Source organism: Pseudophryne corroboree, chromosome 9 (assembly GCF_028390025.1).
Source record: "Pseudophryne corroboree isolate aPseCor3 chromosome 9, aPseCor3.hap2, whole genome shotgun sequence".
In the NCBI taxonomy this organism is placed as follows: Eukaryota; Metazoa; Chordata; class Amphibia; order Anura; family Myobatrachidae; genus Pseudophryne; species Pseudophryne corroboree.
In genome coordinates, this window is record NC_086452.1 from 326914883 (window position 1) to 326923132 (window position 8250).

Sequence of the window (8250 nt, forward strand, 5' to 3'; positions counted from 1 at the left end):
TTACTGACGGTAAGCGGGAATCCCCTATGTGGTCAGGCCTCGTGCGGCTTGACCTTCCAATCTGTGCGCAGTCGACGGGACGCGAAAGCGACGAGTGCTTTCGTACGGTACCGTCCTGTCACAGAAATTGGTGGCATAGCGGTGGGATAATCCCAGGCGGCTTTTCATCACCCGATTGGAGAAGCCGAGTTACTCAGGAGAGGAGTAACTGCAGCGCAGGAGAACGCACAAGATGGCGGAATTCAGCGGAATGTCCAAGGAGGATCTGGAGATCGTATGCCAGGGGAAGGGTGTGGATATCCCTTCCAACGCGTCCAGGAGCGTCATGAAGGCGGCGCTCAGGAGCTGGGAGGAGTCTCATCGGGCGGAGGTGGAAAGCACTGACGGCGTCAGCATCGCAGAGGACGGCCCACCAGTGGACCTTCGTAAGGAACCGGTGAGAACCACAAGCCCTGCCCTCTCTCACAGCAGCAATGTTTCCCAGCAATCCCTAGCAGGGCCAGGATCCCAACGTCCCAGGGGGGGCGGCCCAGATACCCTAGCAGATCGGCTAGCGGAATTGGGGGAAAGGGCAACGGAGCAAGAGCGCTTGATCATCATCCAGATGTGGCGTGATGAGCGGGCACCACAGGCCGTGGTACCCCGGGAGCCGTTGTCAGCTGTTGTACACAGGTCAGGACGTATACAGTTTGCCAAGTTTGCAGACAGTGATGGGGACATTGATGGACATTTGCAAGTTTTTGAAAGGACTTGTAAACTACACGATCTACCCAAATCAGAGTGGGTGAGACACCTTGTGCCCACTCTGCATGGAGATGCCTTGGAGGCCTATCGAGGAGTGGCGACGGAGGACTGTGGGAACTACGACGAAGTCGCGAAGGCCCTCCTCCAGCGATTCTTCATCACTCCAGAGTCTTACAGGAAGAAGTTCAGAGACTTGCCCAAGAATCCTAGCAGCACCCATGAGCAGTTCGCCACCCAGCTGCGGCAGTACGTGGTGAAGTGGGTGAAGTATTCGGAAGCCACTACATGGGACGCACTGATCGACCTGATCTGCAGGGAGCAGTTCTACCGCAGGTGCGCCCAAGAAGTGAAGGAGTGGGTGCTAGATCGGGAGCCACCCAGCTTAAAAATGGCTGCCCAATTAGCCGACAAATATGTGGCAATTCGGCCACGGGGGCAGAAGCGCCCCGCCAGCAGCCAGCTCCAACAGACTGTACCACCAAGGGGACCCCCCTCTTCAGCTCATCACCCCCAAAGACAAGCATCGTCCAACCCGGGTGCTCTTGGCCAGCAACCGCACCGCAGCGTCCCTGCAACTGATCAGAGATCATCGGTGCCACGACTGGAGAAGAAGTGCTACGGCTGTGGGAAAATCGGACATCTGAGGATGAACTGTCCTGCATCCCAAGCACCCCAGACTCGTGCCCCAAATCCGAGTGCTGGAGCCCGGATCGCTTGTTTGACGAGAGGAGATGAGCCTACAGAGACTGTTCCCCCTCCAGTCAGTCCGATGGAGTGTGGCGAGAGACAGGTGCACTCTGCGGAGAGAGTCACCTGCATGGCCAAACAGCCCCTACACAACATGTGGAGGCACCTGCAGCCAGTCCACGTGGGACCTCTGCAGGGAGAAGGCCTAAGAGACTCTGGGGCCTCAATCACTGTGGTGAGCCCCCACCTTATAGATCCTGCTGCAGTATTGCAGGGTCGCACTGCCACGGTCACCCGGGCAGAAGGAACAGAGAGAGCGGTTCCCATGGCAAGAGTCTACCTGGACTGGGGAGCTGGACCAGAGTTGTGAGAAGTTGCCGTCATGGATGGTCTCCCAACTGATGTGGTCCTAGGAAATGATCTAGGTGGTGGGATCGTCACTATTTTTGTTGGCGCCATTCCCCGGAGTCAAGTTCCAAAACCACCGTTGACATCAGCTACTCCAGCACAGCCCAGCCCAGAGGAAAAGACTACAGCTGCTAGACAACTGCCAGCACAGCCAACCACAGCATCAACCAGCCCAGAGGAAAAGATTACAGCGGCTAGATCAGCACATCGACCCCGCATGCCTTTTGCCTCTGGTATGCCCACGTCCACTAGCAACGCAGAGGATGTCGGTTCCAGCTCGTTTGATCCTGTGGGGGTGCCCAATGATGCTCCTGACCCAAGTGGTTTGCCAACTCCGGCGGTGAGTATGAGAAACCACACTGACTTTTCCATGACTGACCCCTACCAGACTGACCCTAGTAGTCCCCACCTAGATCCCCCTGTAGAGTGTCCCAATTTAGGAGAGATTGAGGGCCACAGGCAGGAGTTTAGGGAGGTTAAACTCTCCGACCCATCCCCGAAAGGCATGAGGCGCCACTCTGGCAGCGGCCTTGACAGGGTTGGGGCGGGAAGTTTGACCTGGCGGGAAGGGTTAAGGTACAGGGTAGACAGGAAAGTGGGAGGGGATAGACCAGATAGGGAATGTGTCCAACTGGTCCCCTCAGGGAACGTTCCTGCGCAACCGGTGTCGGTTGCCGGCGAAACCCCTTTGGACAGCAACCCGGAGACAGACCGTACCCTGAAGTGCCTGACACAGAGCTTACCCTGGTCTGGAATGTCGGATGACGCCCAGACCAAATGTAAGGCTGGTGCCATGCGTTGGCAGCCGGGGCACTCCAGCGGTTGTGTTGTCTCTGGGCCTCTGCCCATAGGAGAACCCTTGCAGCAAGTTGCTGTGGACATAGCAGGTCCCTTGCCTGTGCACAGTAGATCGGGGAAGACACGCAGCCTCCCTGTAGTGGATGCCACACAGGATCCAGAGGCTGGTGGTCTGGCCGCCATCACTGTGGCACAGATAGCGGACGAGGAGGAAGGAGTAGGCCTAGGTGACAGGGTAGGTTTCCCGAGTCATAGGTCGACAGAAGAGGATTGGAGGGCAGGTCTGACAGTTAGGGCAGACAGTTGCCAGATAGTTATGACGAAGGTGCAGTGCCTGGGGCACCATGTGGGAGGAGACAGGGGTAGGCCCAACCCAGAGGGGGTGGAGGCAACCAGAGGCTGTCCCCGACCCACATCACCCAGACCGGTACTGACCTTAGAACCTGTAAGGCCCTACGGACATGTTGTCATTGACTTTAGTCCTGTAGTGAACCCCCTGACAGAGATGGCTAGGAAGGGCATTCTCAAGTCAGTGGACTTTGCACCCGCTTGCGAGTTGGCATTCCAGTCATTGAAAGAGGCTCGGGTACCCGCTCCAGTGCTGATGGCGCACATTCTTGACCAGGACTGTGTGTTACGAACTATTGCGCCACTGCACGGACTGGGAGCAGTACCGAGCCAGAAAGAGCCATATGGGCAGGAGCACCCTGTGGCCTGGTTGAGCAGTATCCTGCTATTGTGGGAGGTGGGGTATGCCACAGTTGGGACACCGTGGGTGGCACTTGTATGTAACCGGCCCCCCACCGTGGTGACTTACCACCTACCGGTTAGGTGGCTGCAACCTACCTTGGGGGAATTGGACAGACTTTTGTGGTGGAGCCTTGAACTTGGACTTCAGGTGGACTATTTGAACATTGTGCACCCACGAAGAGAGGCCCACTACACTATGGATGAACTGTCTAGGCCAGAGCCTACACCCCCCAGGTAGCGTCCCCTTCACCCCAACGGACTGCGGGACCAGGACCCAAATCGTTGGGACATGGGTCCCTGGTTGACCCGCTTGAATGGGGGGGGAGGAGTGTGGCCGGAGAGCCCCAGCCACGAGGCAAATGGCCGCTTTGGCACTGAAGGGGTTAACCCCTAGTGCCCGGCGCCATTTTGAGGGACAAAGGGCGCTTGGCGCCAGATTTAAAAATGTATTGTGGGCGCTAGGCGCCGTGTTTATAAATGGTAAAAACATGTATTTTAGGATGTGCCGTGGTCCCGGACCTCTCCGGAGACCACGGCAGGGAGGATAGTCCCCGGCGCGCTCAGCAGTGTGTGCGCGCCGGGGGAGAGAAGGCAGCCGCTGACCGCCGGAGTCCGGGAGCTCCGCTCCCGGCAGCGGTCGGTGAAGCCCCGGGCGCACTGGAGTGTGCGCGCCGGGGAGAAGGGTGAGCGCTGCGGCTGGGAGCTCGGCTCCCGCTGCAGTGCTCTCTGTAAGAGCCGCCGCTGGGGGCCGGGAGCTCTGCTCCCGGCGCCTCAGCCCGTCGGAGGTGGCCAGCCGCGGCAGCCGGGACGGACGTCCCGGGCTGCTAGCCGGCGAGGGGGGGGGGGGGGGTGCCGCAGCCCGGCTCCCCGCCGGACGCTGCGGCGAGGGCACTCACAATCAGCGCCGCTCATGGGGGACCGGGCTAGCCGGCTCCCTAGCGGTGTGGGGGAAATTAGGCTGCCGAGCAGGATGGTGAGCGCTGGGGTCCGGGAGCTACGCTCCCGGCGCCTCAGCGCTGAAACAAGCCAGGGTCACGGCGGCCGGGACAAGTGTCCCGGGCCGCCGGACTTCGGTACAGGGGGGTGCGGCGAGGCCACGGAGTTAGTGCCACACTGGGGGGACAGGGAGAGCCAGCTCCCTGGAACCCCAGAGGCAGGAAGGCAGGCTGGAGGATGGGGGAAGCCAGCCCCATACCTCCAGCACTGAGAGAGCCCTAGCAGCCAGGCTGCAGGGCTAGCACAGTAGTTACAGAACAGGACATTGTGTAAAACATGCAGTGCCTAGTTATGTGGAGCCTGTGCAGGCTCAGAGGGTATTTAAATGTATAAACATGTACAGTGTGATTTAAATGTAATGTATTTAAAGATAAATTGCACTTACTTGATTGTGTGTCCCAGGAGGGGGGAATCCATAGCTGTGCAGGCTGATGGATTCTCCCAGACCTTTTCCCCAAAAACGGAATGTTTTCCCATCCAGCCTCACATTTCCAAGGGGCACAGGGAGAGAGAGAAGCAGCTTAGCTATGAAACAAGCTGAGTGGTTTCTTGGAGCTCCATGGAGATCAGCCGTAGTGCCAAGAAACCTGGACCGGGGAGCCAGGCTGCCCAGCTCTGGAGCCCAAATCCATGCTGCAGGCAGTGAGAGGGGTCCCGGGCAGGTTTCTGGAAGTCAGATTAGGAGGGAAAACTTCCCCCCAGCCAGACTGAACGGCACCGTGGGAGTATCCTGAATCTCCAAGATGGGAGAGTCAAAGGAGACCGACCACTCCCCACTGTCCATAGGGAACAATGTAAAGCTGTGCATGAGACCAGAGCATGCACAGCTCATGGGTAAACATTGATTGGTTGTGCACCACAGGGCGGGCTTACCCCCTGTGGTAAGGGGTCTTGGAGAGGGATAAAAGAAGGGCAGTTGGCCCATAGTAGTAGTTGTAACATCTTCTTCTGCTGAAACATCTGATTGTATGCTGTTGCCCCTAGCAATAGGGAGGAGCCTTTTTAAAGGTTATTTGAGCAAATAAACATCTTTGCCTCAAGAAGACTGCTTCATCTTGTGACCAACAGGGTTAGGCCAAACCTAGCCCCGTCCTCCGGCTGTCCAGGGAAGCACCTAGCGTCTCCAAGCTCCGCCTTCCGCCAGCTACCGGTAGTGGCCTAGCAAGTGGCTAGTGGGGATTCGTCAGCACCACACAGCTGTGGTAAGGCAGTGCGTCAGCACATACAGAGCAGAACCGTGGTTCCAAACGCCACGGCAGGTTAGGAGTTTGGTGGTGGCAGCGAGAACCCGCCCACAGCGCAGTGGGTGGAGTCAGTAACAGGCGGTTACTGACGGTAAGCGGGAATCCCCTATGTGGTCAGGCCTCGTGCGGCTTGACCTTCCAATCTGTGCGCAGTCGACGGGACGCGAAAGCGACGAGTGCTTTCGTACGGTACCGTCCTGTCACAGCCCTACACACTTGTAGATTCGAAAGATTTAAAAGATGAAAGATATGATAGATGAAAGATTTCCCATCAACGATTATGTGCATACACACTGAACAATGTCTGATGAAAGATTTGAAAGATCCAGCTTCATTTAAATACTGAGCATGGTTTTAGGAAGGTGGGCAAGTCTTCTTTGTACAATAAATAACAGCATACATTTAAAATCACTGCATATCTGCTCTGTAGTTTGTTTGGTGCAGTGTATACCTGGTAAACCTTTTGGCATTACCCATAAATAAAGACTCCACACAATTTTTAGTAACAATTTTTAATTATAAATTTTAGAAAAATAATAAATTAGAAACATTCAAAAATAAAATAAAATAATAAATCACATGTACATAAGTATTTACAGCCTTCGAAAAACGTACAATTTTTACCACAAATTTGCACGATTGCTGAAATTCGCATGTAATAGGATGTGATTTTGCACAAAATCACATCTTTTTACTTAATCCAAAAATAGCAAGTGTCAAAGTCGCATACAGATGTTTTCCAAGTGAAAATACTGAAAATCGCAAATGTAATAGGATGCGATTTTGACACTTCACAGAAAACCTTACCAAAAATCACCAGAATAATAGACCAGGTTTATACTGGCGATTTTTGGTTAAGCATGCACAGACCAGTAATATCTGTGCATGCTTCTGCCTTTAAGGGGTATATGCAATTGCGGTCGAATTCCGGCTGGAATTCGACCGTTTTTTAATTGAACACAATTCGACAGTCACACACCCTCCCACCGGGACCTGAATTCAACATATTCAATAAAAAACGGATTCGACAGTCCCGCTGTCGAAAAATGGACCAATTGACGATAGTGTGCGTCCTGGATTCGACTTCATGGATGGCACAAAAGTGTAAAAAAAAACCTGAAAAAAATTGCGTGGGGTCCCCCTTCCTAAGCATAACCAGCCTCGGGCTCTTTGAGCCGGTCCTGGTTGTAAAAATATGGGGGGGGAAATGAAATGGGATCCCCCGTATTTTAACAACCAGCACCGGGCTCTGCATCCGGTCCTGGTGCTAAAAATACGGGGGACAAAACACGTAGGGGTTCCCCGTATTTTTAACACCAGCACTGGGCTCCACTAGTCAGAGAGATAATGCCACAGCCGGGGGACACTTTTATATCGGTCCCTGCGGCCCTGGCATTAAATCACTAACTAGTCACCCCTGGCTGGGGTACCCTGGAGGAGTGGGGACCCCTTAAATCAAGGGGTCCCCCCCTCCAGCCACCCAAGGGCCAGGGGTGAAGCCCGTGGCTGTCCCCCCCATCCAAGGGCGGCGGATGGGGGGCTGATAGCCATGTGTCAGAAAAGGAATTTTGTTTTTTGTAGCAGAACTACAAGTCCCAGCAAGCCTCCCCCCAAAAGCTGGTACTTGGAGAACCACAAGTACCAGCATGCGGGTAAAAAAATGGGGCCGCTGGTACCTGTAGTTCTACTACAAAAAAAATACCCAAATAAAAACAGTACACACACACCGTGACAGTAAAACTTTATTACATACATGCACACTTACATTCATACATACTTACCTATGTTGACACGAGGCTCGGTCCCCTTGTCCACGTAGAATCCACGGGTGTGCTTCATGCTTCATGCACACTGCCGGGGGACATAATACATTGGTGGGCAGTGGTTTGTCCACAGTGTGCATGCAGCATGTGTTCTCAGTACACAGCATATCAATATGCATGCTGTGTACTAGGAACACATGCTGCATGCTGTGTACTAGGAACACATGCTGCATGCACACTGCCGGGGGACATAATACAGTGGTGGCCAGTGGATTTTAGTAAATTAATTGGTGGACAGTGTGTCATTGGTGGCCAGTGTTTTATACATTGGTGGCCAGTGGGAACACTGTGCTATACTTACCAAAGACGCGCTGCTCCTCTTGTTCCACGATGCTGCGGCTGTGTTCCTCTTCCATGACGGCCGGGAGTGTTCCTCTGGTGACGGCCAGGCGTGGCGTGCAGGCGGCGGGGCGGAGGATCGTCAGTATTGTGAGTATCGTTCATCGCTGATACATACACAATGAACGATACCGCACATTGTATATGCCGGTATCGTTCAAATTGACTTGCATGTATCAGCGATGATAGACCAGCGATGAACAAGCGCGGGGCCGCGCATCGTTCATCGCTGGTATATACACACTGCACGATTTGAATGAGTTCTCGTTCATTAATGAACGAGATCGTTCAAATCGTGCAGTATTATCTACAAGTGTGTAGGGCCTATAACTCCTCTCTGCACGTTACATCTGCTCCATTGGCAGTGCAACCTGGTTTTGCACATTAGTGTGCTTTTTTGGTTTGCTAACATACCTGAATAACCTCGTCACCCATTATATGGACCAGGAGGAAATTGGAGA